Here is a 17,767-nt window from a genome sequence, read left to right on the forward strand (position 1 = left end):
AGGAGGAAGTGCTGTACTGATGCTGGAAACGGCTCGCTGAACCTGCTCTGCACTCTGTGGAATGTGGTTCCCGTTTGATTCGTCACAGGCTCGTGAGCATCTGAGCCGACGACGTTAAACGGGGGAAATATTTTCCTGCACATTAAATGGTGACGCTGGTAAAACATAGAACCTGGAACATCAGCACAGGCTGATAAGATGATCTTCACGTTAAGTAAAAAGAATAAATGGATAAATAAAAATATTTCTAAAAAGCTTGTGGTGCTGTTCAAATAATTCCCAGATGAAGGAAAATGAGCAGTAGCCAAACGCTCGTACACTCTGGCTACGTCTGGGAGATTATCTGCAAGCCGCTCTGGCAAGGAATCAGCCACAGAGCTCTTGTAAGACAACGCAATAAATATCTGTTGAAAAGAAACTTTCCTCTGAATATTGTCTCGATTTGAGCGAACGATGCAGCACGAGACACGTTTTAGGAAAATCTGCCCAAAGTGCTGTTACAGATCAAGAACGAACACATAATAATAAAATAAACACAATAATCCCTTTCCATTATTTTCAGTAGCATGAGGTATTAATTATTATAAATAACCACATCATTACAAATTTATAGCCTAACAAAGTCCAATTAGAAGCTACATTGAAACACATGACAGGGCTGCATGACACGTTAAAGTCTTGGTACTGGTCCTAGAACAGTTTTATTTATACAGCGCCAAATCACAACAGCAGTCGCCTCAAGGACCTTTATACTGTAAGGCCGACCCTACAATAATACATACAGAGAAAAACCCACCAATCATATGACCCCCTATGAGCAGCACTTTGGCGACAGTGGGAAGGAAAAACTTCCTTTTAACAGGAAGAAACCTCCAGCAGAACCAGGCTCAGGGAGGGGCGGGGCCATCTGCCGTGATTGGTTGTACATATACAACTAAACTTAAGCGAATAGCTTGTGAAAGCACACAAAAGTAAAACCAAAAATAGACAGTGAGTCCTCGGGTATGCTTGCCCACTTGTAAGCACATTAAAGACCAGTTTAGGGCTGGGCGATATGACCCAAAATTCATATCTCGATATTTTTTAGCTGGATGGCGATATAAGATATATATCTCGATTTTTTTTTTTTTAAGCCATAAGTTAAGAACAAAAAGAGAATTCTTAGTCACACTGTGTCCCAGATGTCACACGGGCACTTTTATTTACATACAGCGTAGATATTACTCAAAAATAAATTATCAGCATATATTAAATAATCATGGTCCATAAATAAAAGAAAACAATGTTGTTTTTGTGCATAACAAAAAGCTCACAATTGTGCAGTCAAAATGTAAACTAATAGACGCTGAGCATAATAACAAAGAGACAGATTTCACAGCTGCACCACGTCTCTGAACAGGTGCCATCCTTATACACACACAGTACGTATCACTCCGCGAGGCTCCTCCTCTGTAGCCGTAATTCTCCGACAATCCATCAAGCGCTGCAGCTCCGTAGCTTAGCAAAGTCATATTAAAACATTTTTTGACAGATTGCTGAGTGCCGTGTTCCACATAAAATCGGTTCGCGGTCAGTAAGCACAACCAGAATTCATACATAAGGCGCACTGTCGATTTTTGAGAAAAGGAAAGGATTTTAGGCCGTGCAGCCCCTCTGGGCTGCATGTCGTTAGCGCGGTTAGCTCGCTAACACGTTGACGCCATCCAGCCCCACGCACGGTAACTCGCTAACGGAGATTTTCCGCTTTCATCTTGTCATTGCCTGCAGGTGAAGCTATGGGGGAGTTGTGTTCAGTGCAGGAGAGGCGAGGCTGAGTAACGTTGCGTAGAGACAAAAGTGGACGAAAGAGAGGCAAACCTGCGGCTCCACAAGTATAATTATAACGTAACATAGACTATATCGATATAAACGATATTGTCACATCTTATATCTCGTATGAAAATATATCGATATTTTTTAAAAACTCGATATATCGCCCAGCCCTAGACCAGTTAACCATTTACAAAACAACAGAGCAGTTTCAAGTTTACAATAACCATCCAGACAAACGCTTTCAACCAATGATTGGCCAATTATCTGTAGCGATTAATGATTATATTGATTCTTCACAAAAAAGAAGTTTTAGCACCAGTTTAATTAACTGACTGTTATTATAACGAGTTCCCAGGAAACCTGCCCGCTGTGGATCGAGAGCTGTGACACCTGAACCGTCTTTTGGAAACCTGGAAAGAAACAGCATCGTGCCAGTTACGACACGGACGCGCCCATTTTTCTTGGCCTGCGTGTGCCCAACCTGTGTGTTCGTGTGCGATTGGCTGGCGCGGCTGCAAGGAAACAAATATTTTAAGTTTAAAAGGTTTCTGTGCCAAAGCCAGCTCTGCGAAGTAAACCGTTTCCTCTCTGTATAAACCACAGGAAACCAAAATCAACACCAATGCCCCGAAATAACTTGTGTTTAGGAATCTCTAGGAAAATGTCTGACAAGCATAAACCAGTTGTTTAACTGGTGTCTGTCACTACCAGCGTAATCCAAAGTGGTTTTAGAGTAACGACATCTTTTGCTCTGCGCCCCGTCCTTCTCGAGCAGCATTCACTACAAAGCTGGCACCGAGTGTCAGCACAGCACACAAACAACAGAAACTGGGGGCTCAACACTAAGAATAGTTCATAGTTCAGTCTGAAGCTCAGTTTGTCGCTACCTCTTTAGAGCAGCAAAGAAAAAACCATAACAGTCCCAATGCCTACTGTATGCTTTTAGGCTGTGTGCTGTCTGACAGTAGGATCAGTACACAACAATGATTAAATGTTACACACACTGATGTACAGTATGAACTTAAGTAATGAGCCCTTTTGGGGGGGAGGGGGTCACTAAGTGGCATATGGTCAAAAACTGCTCAAGTTAAGCCCATTAACTGTAGCTCCTCCAAAATAAAAGCACATTCGAACACACCAGCTTGGCTCTCTGCATCCATTTTTAAAATCCCTCGGCTGTTTTGACTGGCGAGGAAAACAGGCCTTCAAACTGGGTTAGGGGAGCTGTGTCTCCCTCAGGCGCCCTTTGCTGGAGCAAATGTGACAGCGGGGCATTTTGGAGGGGGTTGAGCTCAGCTCAAGGGGAGGTTGGCTGAGTTTTGCCCTAATATGGACATGGGCTGGGGGGTGGGGGTGCTGTTGGGAGGAAGGCAGGCAGGCAGGGAAGAGGGTGGGCTGGGTGGAGAAGGGGAAACCTGCCTAGCACCACCACAATGGCAGCCTTGCTCTTTATCCTCCCCTCTCACAGCCTGCTTCACATACCAGCACAGGGTTCAACTGTTTTGCTCTGCTAACCACACTCTGGAGGCTCTCTGCACACTGAAGAACTCTTCAGCAGCCGGGAGTCAGGCATCGAGCACAGTTCACTTTTGAGTACTTGTGCTGCTCTTTGAAAGGCTCTCACTCAGAAACAGTACATCTCATATCTGACAAACGGCTACGCGCTCCAGCTCGCTGTCACCGGAGCACAGAGCTGAGCCTCCTCAGCGGCTGCTCTCGGCTCTGTATGCCCTCTGGTTCAGCCAGCTGGGTCATTTTACACTCGCTCCATACAAACTCACCACTATCCCTCCTCTAACATCTGCAGGCAGATGAAGAGAGACGAAGATAATAAACAGACAAAAAAGTCACAGTGACCGTTATTCTGTTCGGTGAGTAGGAGGGGTGACGGGGGGAGGGGTGTCTGCGGACATAGTAAACATCTCAGAGAGGCCTCTGTCAGTGCTGAGAGTGGGATAGATGGAGGGAGAGACTGCCAAGGCGTTTAAGAGTGCATGAGGAGAACAATAAACGGAGGAAAAGACTCGAAGAAAACGAGCAAGTGGGAAAGCAGAAGCAGGAGGCTGGTATTCGGAGAGCAGGGGGAGGCAGAGTCGCTGGCTGCTAGCAGCTAGTGCTGCGTAGCGCGGGACTCCAGGCGTAAAAATTCCTCCTACGTTTCTGTTCAATGCCACTTCTGTTCTGCCCAGCCCTGCTTGTCAACAGCAATGTAGATACAAAGGGAACCATGTCTGTGTGTGAAACCAGCGCTAGCAAATATGAATGTGAATGCATCAAGCTAACTTCCTCAACACATGCCCTTTCTCTGAGAGCTACAGAGGCAGCAAGGTTGTCTTAACATACTCAGATAGATGTGCTACTGCCACAGACTGCCTTGAAGCAATGACATCAGTAGACTGTGACTTGATGATACTTCAGATACTCCAGATAAAGAAGTTCTTATTCTAAGAGAGGGAAAAACTTTTTGACAGCTGGATAAGGAGACTGGCACCTGTGTCTGTCAGGTAAATATGAAAACAAGACAGCCACAAAACAAAAACCAAACAATCGGCCTTCGAGGACTTATCAAGATCATCCAAATATGCAGGTTGTTTATTTATTCTAGAGATTCTTCTGAATGCTCCTGTGGTTGCAAAAGAGATCTGCCACCTTCATCTACAGGGAGTGCAGAATTATTAGGCAAATGAGTATTTTGTCCACATCATCCTCTTCATGCATGTTGTCTTACTCCAAGCTGTATAGCATAGGTGTCAAACTCTGGCCCGCGGGCCAAATTTGGCCCGCAGCCTAATTACATTTGGCCCGCGAAGCCGTGCCAAATGACTATTAGAGCTGGCCTACTGGTATTATACAGCTAATATATATATTGTTTAGGATTAAGCTTTGCTTGTTCCATATTCAGTTTTTCAGCAAAACGTGTTTGAGTCCATAAGAAAAGATTCATTCTCATATCTGGAGGAAGATTTTTTTTTCCAATAAATATTAATGTTAGCCCGCGACTTTGTTCCAGTTTTGAATTTTGGCCCACTGTGTATTTGAGTTTGACACCCCTGCTGTATAGGCTTGAAAGCCTACTGTCAATTAAGCATATTAGGTGATGTGCATCTCTGTAATGAGAAGGGGTGTGGTCTGATGACATCAACACCCTATATCAGGTGTGCATAATTATTAGGCAACGTCCTTTCCTTTGGCAAAATGGGTCAAAAGAAGGACTTGACAGGCTCAGAAAAGTCAAAAATAGTGAGATATCTTGCAGAGGGATGCAGCAGTCTCAAAATTGCAAAGCTTCTGAAGCGTGATCATCGAACAATCAAGCGTTTCATTCAAAATAGTCAACAGGGTCGCAAGAAGCGTGTGGAAAAACCAAGGTGCAAAATAACTGCCCATGAACTGAGAAAAGTCAAGCGTGCAGCTGCCAAGATGCCACTTGCCACCAGTTTGGCCATATTTCAGAGCTGCAACATCACTGGAGTGCCCAAAAGCACAAGGTGTGCAATACTCAGAGACATGGCCAAGGTAAGAAAGGCTGAAAGACGACCACCACTGAACAAGACACACAAGCTGAAACGTCAAGACTGGGCCAAGAAATATCTCAAGACTGGTTTTTCTAAGGTTTTATGGACTGATGAAATGAGAGTGAGTCTTGATGGGCCAGATGGATGGGCCCGTGGCTGGATTGGTAAAGGGCAGAGAGCTCCAGTCCGACTCAGACGCCAGCAAGGTGGAGGTGGAGTACTGGTTTGGGCTGGTATCATCAAAGATGAGCTTGTGGGGCCTTTTCGGGTTGAGGATGGAGTCAAGCTCAACTCCCAGTCCTACTGCCAGTTTCTGGAAGACACCTTCTTCAAGCAGTGGTACAGGAAGAAGTCTGCATCCTTCAAGACAAACATGATTTTCATGCAGGACAATGCTCCGTCACACGCGTCCAAGTACTCCACAGCGTGGCTGGCAAGAAAGGGTATAAAAGAAGAAGAACTAATGACATGGCCTCCTTGTTCACCTGATCTGAACCCCATTGAGAACCTGTGGTCCATCATCAAATGTGAGATTTACAAGGAGGGAAAACAGTACACCTCTCTGAACAGTGTCTGGGAGGCTGTGGTTGCTGCTGCACGCAATGTTGATGGTGAACAGATCAAAACACTGACAGAATCCATGGATGGCAGGCTTTTGAGTGTCCTTGCAAAGAAAGGTGGCTATATTGGTCGCTGATTTGTTGTTGTTTTTGAATGTCAGAAATGTATATTTGTGAATGTGGAGATGTTATATTGGTGTCACTGGTAAAAAGAAATAATTGAAATGGGTATATATTTGTTTTTTGTTAAGTTGCCTAATAATTATGCACAGTAATAGTCACCTGCACACACAGATATCCCCCTAAAATAGCTAAAACTAAAAACAAACTAAAAACTACTTCCACAAACATTCAGCTTTGATATTAATGAGTTTTTTGGGTTCATTGAGAACATGGTTGTTGTTCAATAATAACATTATTCCTCAGAAATACAACTTGCCTAATAATTCTGCACTCCCAGTATGACCACACAGATGAAGGTGGCTGAGTAATTAACGTAATTAACACACGATTGCTAAACAAAACTAATTTTACCACAAAGGTTAGCTAGCATATGGTTAGCGTCACTGCAGGTATCATATGGATGCAGGCACTTCTCTGAGAGCTATGTTACATTCACTGAAGCATTACATTAACAGACTTGCCTTAAGGTCATGACATCAGTAGACATGCAGATACTTCAGACAAGTCAAGCAAACATGCATTCAAAGGAGACAGGGTCAGGGAAAACAGCTTGATAAGGAGACTCGCAATCCGTCAGTTACATATGAAAACAGGACACTTTTAATTAGCATTAAAAAACAATGCAATATCCACATCAATCTGTTTCACATGCTGGTCAAACACAGCCTTTTGCTCATTTCTGTATTTGCTCTCTACCAGTGAGGCCCGGCAGCCAGTGCTTCTTTCCCCTTCATCACTCCAATAACATATTTTTCTTCTTATTAACTCTTTGCATTTTCAGTACACCCACAGATGAGATTGCTGTTCACAGCTTAGAGAAACGCTCTCAAAGTAAGTTCTGTAAAAACAGAGCGAGGTGCTGCTTATGAAAACGAACCTATTTAAGGCTTTCCATAAACACTGCTGTGAGGGCCGGTGTCATCGCGTCAAAGCGTTCTGCGAGGACACTTGCAGCTCCCTGGTCTGCTGGCCTGACCCAGGCACACCACGGGGCAGCCATTGTTGCTGCTACAGCAATCTCACATTGATTTATTCTCAAGAAATAAATATAGGTCTTTCCTCTGTATCTTACTTACACGCTGTTACGGCCCAAACTGCTTCTGTGTGTGTGCACAGTGTAAATCCAGGGTTTCTCATTGATCTAGATCATAAAGTACTGAAAGGTCATTTTTGTATAAATATTTTAAATGATCAACTTTCCCCTTTTTGTTTGCAGTACAATATTCTGTAATGGAAATTTCTGCTCAAGAAAATCAAAAGTGGTCGAAATGAGCAGTTAAGACTTGGGAAACATATTGTTCACAGCGCATCAATCATTAGTGATGCATCACACACAGCAAATGAAATGATGATAATAGCTGTTTATTGTGGTTTGGCAGGGCTGCAGTACGTCACAGAAAGTCGATTTTTTCCTGTAACACCCTCTGTCGGGAATTCAAAGTAATTACAAAATCAAATTATCAAGATTAATAATCAACATTAATCATCACAATCCCAACATACAGTAATCGGGGTCAGAGTTTAAGCCTGCAGCCCCCCCCCCCAAGCTGCTGCTGGTTAGATCTCGCCCACTAGTTTTACAACCTTCACTGTAAAGCACGACAGCCACCCATTCCCGCCCTCACACACTTTTAGCTTGTCATCAGAATCAGAATCAGAATCAGAAAGGGGTTTATTGCCAAATGTTGAGCAGGTTTACAACATTAGGAAATTGCTGCGGTGCTTCAGTGCAAAACATAGTGTCATAAATAGCACTTAAATAGACATGAAAAAATAAAAGTAGGGATAAGAATTAAAAGTGCTACGTAGAAAGATATGTGCATGAGATATACATGAGATATATACATGAGAATAAGAATTATGAGTGCTACGTGGAAAGATATATACATGAGTGCAGGTGGTGATCAGTGCCAAACATGGAATGATGCAGTGAACACAGCGTAGGGTCATGTGTTAGGGGTGGGAACAGTCATATGGTTATTGTTCATGAGTCCAACAGCAGAGGGGAAGAAACTGTTCTTATGGCGAGAGGTTCTGGTGCGAATGGACCGGAGCCTCCTGCCTGAGGGGAGCAGGTCAAACAGACTGTGTCCAGGGTGAGAAGGGTCATGAATAATAAACTCTGAGTTTCGGGGTTCCTGCTGAGATCGGTGACTGTGCACAGGCTCTGATCCTTCTCAGAGTCGTCCAAATCCAGAACAACAAGTGTTGTGGCACAGCTGGCTAATCAAAGTTATAGATATTATAAAGTCAGAAATAATGTGTTGTGTATCTGAGCAGTGAGTCCAGTTTGATTCCCAGCCGGCTGGACTGTTTGCTACCCTGACCTTGTTTCCCATGTTTCCTGTTTTTCCCCCCACTCCATCCTTCGGTTCATCTCGCTGCAGAATTATGCTTACAAAGAAAAGTGTCTTGCACCACATGGACTAGGAAGCATGACACCCCGTAGCAGAAGGCTGACAGCGTTTAGTGTTAAATGGTGATCGCCTCTACGGAACCGAACACAAATATAATTACACTTTTACACCCACGAGCAACAACATAAACACCAGTGACAACTGGATCAAATGACATTAATCACTGCACAGGCACCAGTTAATATCAGGCTGCATGTCGACAGTCAGTTATTAAAGTTTAATGTGCTAGGAGCAGGGAACATATCTATGAGAGTTTGACATTTCCAACACGGACGTTGCTGTGGGGTCTTCCACATATGCAGTGGTTATCACCAAGCCCGGCGGGAATTATGAAATTACAGTAAACTGGAGAACTTGGCAAATCCTAACGGTCTCATTTTCACCAACACTGAGGGAGCTGCTGAACAACAGCTGAGCTCAGTGAGCTGTGAAGGATAACTGATGCAAGAAGAGCAAGAAGGGCAAGGCTTGGATTATTCTTTGCTGTGGACAAGTACTCATGTCTGTTGTACTTTTATCAAGCTTGCAGTTATAGTAAGAATAAAACCTGCAGTAGTCAGTGTGATCAAGCCTACAAGGACAAAACTGTGTTAAGCTCCAGACGCTCCAAACTGTCGCCCCACTCAGGACACTGACATGTGTGACCGAGTCCACGGGAGAACGACGGACTTTCCTGACCAGCTAAACACAAACAGAAGTGTAGACTAATCGACTGCTTCAACAGTAAGTAGCTAACATGAGCAAGGCTAGCACCAGCTAGCTTCATGTTCAGTGTAGTGATTCCTGTGGCTCCGTTTATTCTGACACAGCCAAACAATCCTGAGACGCAGCACTTAATCTTTGCTCATTTTCAACATTTATTACAGTCGTTAGTGTGGAGATAAGGGAGCTGCAGTCTCCAGCAGAGAGCAGGGACAGGTGGCTATAATAAAGCCCCCAGTAAACCAGTGTTGTACAACAACGACAATTAACAAGGCTTCACAAAGCAGCATCTCAGCTGCCAACAATCACAGGTGACAAAGGTTAAGCGTGTAGTTGGCTGATCCCTCACACGCCTCCCTACAACGACTGTCACCCACAGCTCAGTCTGACTCTTATCTTGTAGTTTCTGAACTGTGAGCTGCTCTTCCAAAGCGTTCCAATTTTCCACTGGCCCAGAAAAAATGATGCTTTCGGCATTTGGAACCAAGTGAACTGCCAAAGCAATTTTGTGCAAACTGTTGTAAGTAATTTGAAATAAGCACTTGTATAACGACTTGGGCTTCAGAAACATGTTAATACCAGACATAACGCAGACCTCATAAGAATGAATCTCAGGTTGGTTACAAAGTAGCAAAACCTGAACAACAACCAAAGCAACCGAAACAAACTGAAATAATTATGTAAAAAACAAACAAACCACAAAACCAACTATTGCTGTGTTATTAGGCCATGTGAGACAGTTTGTGGTTATAAAAGCGGATGAATTCAAATCATGTCATTGACTAAAAAAAGTTTCCTATTATATAGTAAACTTCAAAACAGCCAATTGGGAGTCTGCGTTCCCAGTACAACAGCACACCAAACCAAAAAATGACTACTAACAGTAACACACGAGCAGCCGAGATAAACGGAGGTGACCATCACGACCACGGCTCTGAACAACAGCGACACAGAGCAGCGAAACTGCAGCAAACAGCCAGAGAGCTGCTGTCACGCTGACAGGATGCAAGCAGAAAAAGTGAAACGTGAGTGGGAAGTGTGCAGGGTCATGAGGCAGAACGGTTGTACACACACGTATTTGCGCACACACAGACAGATAAAGACACACAGACGGGTAGTTCGGTGTAAAACAGGAACTACGGCAGGACGGCCACGGTCTAGTACACACAAATAACCAGAGTAATATAACCAGGAGGCTTAAGAACAATATTCGCGGTGAACACTAAATGTTGGAGGATTAGGCTTCAAAAACATTTTAAGCTTTTAAGAGAATAAGCTGTCCTAACAGTTAGGATTTATTTGTCTTGCTCAGCCAGACTGAGAGCCTGAAAGGCTCATTGTTTCAGTAAGCACTCAATTAAAGCTGAAATGATCACCTTAATTAACAGCAGACATTTATTGTTGTCACTGCAGTAAAAGCACGGGTGTCATGGATAACACTGGGAACGGCTCTGGTTTATTAAGGTGTTGCAGTAGATGGAGGCAGTGTGACAGAAAGCAAACGTGCACAGAACCAGGGCCCCAAAACTGACACAGCCAATCATACTCAGCCACCTTTGCTTTCCATACAAAGGTAGTTTTATTCTTGGACTCGAGAGCAGCTCATGGTCCTTCTTCAGCTATTGCTGGGCCTTGGTGACAACCCCCAGCTGAAGGCATTTTAGCTCACTTCCTTGAAAACAGAAGGGTGGGTGGGCCTTTGCTAATCACAGCCAGATTTTAATTAATATAAAAAAACTAAACATAAAAGCAGCAGAAGAAATTATTCTGAGCAAAACAACAAATTTTTTCCTCCGAGAACATTCCGAAAACATCGCAGTTTTATCTGCATAGAGGAAAGAAACACGCCTTCCAGCTGTGTTTTCAGAGCGGGGTCTATTTTACTCAAACACAAAATATACTGTAGCTTAAAAAGAAAAAAAGGGGGCTAGAAATAAAATAAAATGCAACAAAGGTTGATTTCTGTTGCACCAAACATGGCCACATGCACAGCCACATGCACAGCCACCCCCAAACATCAACTTAGATCCCAGAAAAACCCAGAATACAAATCTATTATCTGCAGACCTCTCACGCAGATGTCCACACACAACTCACTCGTCTTGGATCAAACACGCTTTTTGTACAACTCTTGTACCCCTAAACTTATGAGGTCTCAAAATGCTGGAAAAATAAAGCATCGAGCACCTTTGAGGGGAAACACTGACACTTCAAATGATCAAGGTAAAAATGTTGCACGTCTGGATTGGACGGTAACTTTTGTTACCAAACTGCATCTAACATTCTGCACCTTTGCTGGAAATGTCTTTTTAAACAAAGTTCAAAGCTGCAGCTCATATATGAAAACAGCTACACAAACACACAGAACCTGTTAGCTGAGCATCCGAGGCTCTGGAGCCAGGGAGAAATCTGTCCTGTTTTCTCTTCCAGCCCAGATGGCAGCATTGGCTGAGTCAGCAGTGGCGGATGGTCCGCAGCAAACTGGATGACTAGCTGCTGATAACAGGAGGAGAGCTCTTAGCCAGCGTGTTCAGTCTGAATGAAATCATGACTTTAACAACTCTAACACAAATCCTTTCTTATCCTAAAAGGAAGTACACATTCAAACTATTATAACTGCCAAAAGCCCTCATGTTTGACTTCTCTAACGTACTTTATGCAAATATACTATTTCCATTCCGCACATACATCAGTAACGGCCCACATTGCTAAATGAACACAGAAAGAAGAAGCATCATTTTGCCCAAAATGTGCCATGCATAAATAAAATGTGCCAGACAGTCTGCAGAAGCTGCAGGCTGGCCTCGGCTGGCGTCGACGGTGAAATAATGACACGACAAGACTTCCCACCGCTTGCACAGCTTAAGCCTCAAGATATTGGACTTGGCAATGGTGCAGCGCTAGCAGGAAATCCTTTGGGATTTCTCATGTCGTATCACAAAGCGACTTGTGATTCATAGCTGGACTCGGGCAAACAAAAAATTGCTGCTGTGAGCAGTTTCATTTGAAGTCTGAGAGCAGCAAAAACTGCAAATACCACATTACCTTTGAAACAGCCCATGACAGGCTAACGTGGCGCTCTTCAGTAAAGCTGCTGCTTCACTCTATGAGCAGAATGGCTGCCAGGGCGGCACCAGCGGCTCCCCTGTGCAATCACAGCAGTTCACACTCAACATAAAGATAATGTTTTATCAAAACTAACATGCAAGTTTGGGCTAGCTTGACACTGACAGTTTCTGTTTTGTTGTTAAAGGAATAGGAAACAGACATCTTTAAGCATCTTTATTGTCATGTTACAAAGCATCTCACAGTGGAACTGATTAAAAAAAGTCTTCCCAAGCTGTGACGTACAGCAAGTGTTACACAGTGTTACACCATGTGCTTCCCTCAGGCAACCTGTAATGCAACAGCAGGTTGAAAAACCACAAAGTACAAATATGCCACTGTTCGACAGGGTGTGAGATACCATATCCTGTTTTTCTGTTGCAAAGAAAACCTTGAGCAGTGAGAGCGCAGAACTACGAGACTTTCAACTGATATCTGGCAGCTTTCTGACAGGACGATGGGCGAGCAGAGTGCTGGACACGCCATTCAAATTGTGCCATGCCTAATTTTTAAAGTCTGACACGTTTTTTGCTCGTGTTCTCGTTTTAGCTGGGAATGTTGGAATATGTGGAATGGTTTACAGCAACCACAGGCAAACAAATATAAACTGATACTTCAGTTACTTTAGCCACATTGTTGAAACAAAGGTAGATAGTTTCGTTCTTGTCACACCCAGTGTACAGAACACAGCATGCATCACAGGTCACTAGAACAATATGCATTCATAAGAATATTTAACAAAGGTCCTTCCCAGTAGTGCAGAGGACCTCTTATTGGACCAAAAGTCTAATAAAGTCAAACAGAACTGGCTTAAATGCTGCAGCATGTATGACTCTGCGTGTCCGAGCACATCTCCACGGTTTCAGTGTGAACACCACTACTAGTTCTGCTTGGCCATGCAAATAACATGCAAAGCATTTCAACTTCCTTCATGTGAGATCAGGTTCATTCACACCAGCTATTGTCTAACATGCAGAACTCTGAAGTGTTAACCAGCATTCCAGAAACGCTGCAATTACACACACACACACACACACACACACACACACACACACACACACACACACACACACACACACACACACTTGGGAAGTGCAGCTGTTGCTGTATGTCCTCTTGAACAAAAGAGCGCCATTTCAGTACACCAGGGCCTTGATGGGCACATTCCTCTTATTGCCTAAAAAAATTTGCATATCAAGGTGGTTTTCAAATTGAGAGATTTGAGTCAAGACAAGTCTGTCAGTCTGCCTGTGCTGCAGGCTGTGAACAAATTTGCACCCGGCTCTTGGACTATGTTTGGTTAATTCCTCTGGCAAGGCACAGCGAATCTAGATTCCACCACCTACATGGCAGCACTGCAACGGATGGAGGTACTGGGCTGAATGAACCAGGGGCGGGGGTGTGTTGTTGTTGTAATAGGAAATAATAAAGTATAGCCTGGAATAACACCCGGAGGGCCGACGCAGAGCTCCACATTGTAGATCACGTCGGGACGCACAAACAGCTACTTTTATCAGCTGCAGACTGAGGCCACAAATACATTATAACCGCCTTTCCCCCTCTGCCAGTTCAAGAGGCAGCAATCAGTCAGAAATTACAGCAGTAGAAAGGAAATCATTTAATCCAACCACCTGCCTGAGGATGAACCGGACACTGTTATCAGTCTGCAGCGGTGTCTACACAGCAGTGATTTCAGACGGAGATAGTTGTTAAACTGTTATAACTTTTCACCGAACCGGGTTCTAACATATATCTGCTATCAAAATAGAGCAAAAACAATGCGTTTCTATAAATCAACAACGGGAAAACAAGAGCAGTGTGGCTCGAATTTAACGCCTCCAGCAGTCCCGAGCTAAGTTTGTGGGCTAACCGGACCGTGAAGCTAGCACCACTAAGTAAACCTCGGAAAAGAAATCACAACATATGTGAATATCAACAGAACAAAACCGCGGGCAGATAAGACTTAGTACAACAATTACGCTACCACGTAACTCATTTCAGGAGCTAATATTAGCTAGCAAGTTGGCGCTTCCTCCGCCTGCTCCCCATTACTCCATGTGAACTCGTTTGACAGTCCCCGATTTGTACGGGTACACATTTTGGCAAGACACCAAGTAAAGTTAACCCACAGACCCCACCATCTTTGCGGCCGGCAAAACACGAATCGAAGTTGCGCAAACCTCAAAACTCACCGGTATGTCTGTCGGTGTAGGAGTCTACAGGAGCTCAGCACCGAAGCCTGGCTGTGTGCAGTACTTTCACCGACCTTGGCAGCTCTGTGTGTTCCCGGCAGCAACAGAAAACAACACTCTCATCACCCCTCCCTCTGCCAGCAGAAAAGCCATGAAGAAAGTCCGGTTTCAAGCCACGCCCACTCCCGTTTCGATTGGTCGATATTAGGGACAGTACGAGAGAAGCCAATTAAATTCACTCTTTTCTTCTTTTTAATATCCAATGATTATGCGGGAAATTATTTAGCCTCCACAGTGCCTGGCAGAGCTTTTCTGTCTCAAACTGAAAGTTCACGATGAAAATATAATAAGCTTTATATGTTTTATCATTCATTAAACATAAAGGTTTATGCATTCAGGTAAGTTTAAAACAGACAAATCAGGCTACGACATAATGCGATTTGTCTGTTTTACATATTCTCAGTGTGTTGAAATGTACAGATTAAATCGTCAGCTTTTTTGATGACTCATAAGGATTTCTTGATTTATTTCACATCGATGACAGTAAACTAGGAAGAACATTAATGAGTTATTTGGCGGAAAAAAACGCACAGAGAAGGATAATAATTAAAAGTTAAATTCCAAAATAAGGCAAGTTTGAGCTCTTTTGAATTTGTAGGACTTATCTCTTGGGTTGGGAATCTATCTAAGCAAGCAATAGTTTACAAATTGGATCTCACATTGCTGGACAAGAAACATTTGAACATTGCTTTGCTTTTCGAACAGGGACACTTTCTTGGTTCAGGCAAATAACAGACACACACACACACACACACACACACACACACACACACACACACACACACACACACAGCCTTTAGAAATGTCAAGGCTCTACAATCAAAGCAGACACTTTCCAATGCAAGGCCAAATAGAGCTCACAGATGCTTTCTTGCCCGTGCTGCTGCTGGTGTGATTTTTGAGAAAGCTTATTGTTCTCAGCACTGTGGCTGAAGCTACGCACAGAGTGAACTTTTATTATCCCTCTATCACAACTGCTTGCTTTTCATGGAGTTATAGTTCCTCTGGTAACTCTATGCACGCCGTGAAAAGTGAAAGTATCACTACCTTAAGCTGACAGGAAGAAACATTACAGAGACGACACCTCAAATCTGGGGAAGAGCAGAGGCTACTGCAATTAACTGAATACATTTAAAAATCATATCTCGCAATAAGAAATATGTATTTGTACACTAAATCATAATTAATTTAATATATTTTTGCTTATATAGTTCATAATGATAAATTGAATACAAGACGTCATGCTGCCTTTTGTATTAGACTGCTACTTGCACATTAGCGAGGCATCCTGGTTGGTTTTTCTGAACCTTATGTAATTAAACAAACTGTTGACAAAGCACAAAACAAAAACTAATGACATGGTTTCTAGTATTGCTTGAAAATACAATAATATTCAATTCAGTTTGGTGCCAAATCACACTGACAGTTGCCTCAAAATGCTTTATAGTGTGAGTAAGCACTTGGCAAAAGTCCCTTTTAACAGAAAGAACCTCTGGCAGAACCAGCCCCAGTATCTATGTATAGATATAATATAGATGTGATATATAGTAATGTAATATATGTTATGCTAATGAAAGTCTGTTTTTCAGTGAGCGCTGCATTAGAAGAAACAAAGTTATTATAATACATCCTTTTAAACATAATTGAATGAGTTTGAATTTTTCTAACATCTGTCAGCACAAACAGGACAAACGACCACATGACTCACGGCCAATTAAATGTTGAAAACTTCTGCCACTGAAACGATCGCGCTCCTTTTCTAAAGAGATTCCTACTGATCATTTAAAGAGTAAGTTTCGCCCTCTAGCTTGTTTCTGATTGGACTGAGTGTGATCTTCCCATCCTTTGCTTAAACTAAAATGTTGAGGCTGACTTTTCAGATCAACTAACTTTAACTTTATGCTTCACCCAAACTATTTATGTCTTTAACCAAAGGTATTAGTGCAGCTTCCTAATGTAAAAAGCTGTATGCTCAAAGAGAACAAATTAAAAGCTGAGATTTCTCAGGTTCAGTCCAAAACTGCCACCTTGTGGCAATTTCTAGCTACGTTATCATGATGCTGGCAGCAGTAAAAGTGGTGCTCCAGTTTAAAAGTCACACTCTGCATTAAATCTGTACTGAGAGTGCATGCAGTGGGCAGTGTCATGTGCAGGAATCTCTATAACAAAGAAAAAAGAAAAAAAGATAAAGATTAAAAAAAAATCAGTGCCATACTGAACACTTGAATCTGTCACAGAGTAATAATAAAGTCAAAAACAAATCAGGCTAGCTGGATCATGCATTGCCTTTCTCAGTTTTCCAGATAATGACCAAATTAACTCAGTCAAAGCTATCACTTCAAAGCTAATGTGTACTTCTACTGTAGTCTGTCCAGTAATATCTCGGCTTCCAGAGTTTCATGTGCTCGCTCCATCATATGAGAGTTGTTCTGTGCTTCTTTACATTTAGTTGGTCTGGTGCTGTTTTATTAATTTCATGCTAGAAGAGCAAAGCTGTCACAAAGTGACTAATTACTCACCGTAAGATTTATAACAGACAAGAGTGAATGAATACTGAACACATTTAAATTCATTGCATTAATAATTGCATTCTTTAATTAGAAAATGCACAGTTACAGATGGACTACGAGTGTATTAAAGAGCATCAGCAAGTAATATAAATATTCAAATCATGAAAAAAAATTAGCTTTGAAGATCAACTTGCTGCAATTTTGTTATTTAATTAACTGCTTGATTTCAGAACTTATGAACTTATTCATGACTAAAAATCACCAAATAAAATGCATATGGTTTTTCTGGCATGCAAACGTAAGAAAAGATAGTCTCAGTACTTATGAAATAAAATATGGATAATACAAAGCAAAGTTTAGAAAAAGAAAAATCAGCAACATTATTCTTGGTACATACTTAATCTTTATGCATGTAGTCATTGCAGCATCACACATACATCAGATAACTAACAGATTAAAACTGTAGAGGTCACACATCCACAGTCCCAGTTGCAAATACTTTACATACTTTATTACTTTATTAGGTTTACTACATGAGGACAATGCTGCAAAACATAATAAGAAAGTTCACCTCTGGGTGGCAGCAGCTCCCTACAGTCCTCACTCAGCTACATGTGCACATGTTACCAACTGATCTGGACACAAAGAGGAACTCTGTAATGTTTATCAGTGATGCATTGCAGGTAATAAATGTATAGGTGCATATGTGGT

The 17,767-nt window shown here is 42.5% G+C and overlaps 1 protein-coding gene across 2 annotated transcripts in view; it reads right to left on the bottom strand.

Annotated features, from left to right (window-relative positions):
- The window catches only part of fam49a (family with sequence similarity 49 member A), a 33,140-nt gene extending 18,548 nt beyond the window's left edge, over positions 1–14,592 (bottom strand). For both annotated transcript variants that reach the window (XM_085372101.1, XM_085372102.1), the window contains exon 1: positions 14,487–14,592. The gene's annotated coding sequence lies outside the window, so the exon portion shown is untranslated. The remainder of the gene's footprint in view (positions 1–14,486) is intronic.
- Positions 14,593–17,767: the final 3,175 nt, after the last annotated feature.

Source organism: Diplotaxodon limnothrissa, linkage group LG15 (assembly GCF_057381915.1).
Source record: "Diplotaxodon limnothrissa isolate DT_005_m linkage group LG15, D_limnothrissa_male_GT1.1, whole genome shotgun sequence".
Taxonomy (NCBI): domain Eukaryota; kingdom Metazoa; phylum Chordata; class Actinopteri; order Cichliformes; family Cichlidae; genus Diplotaxodon; species Diplotaxodon limnothrissa.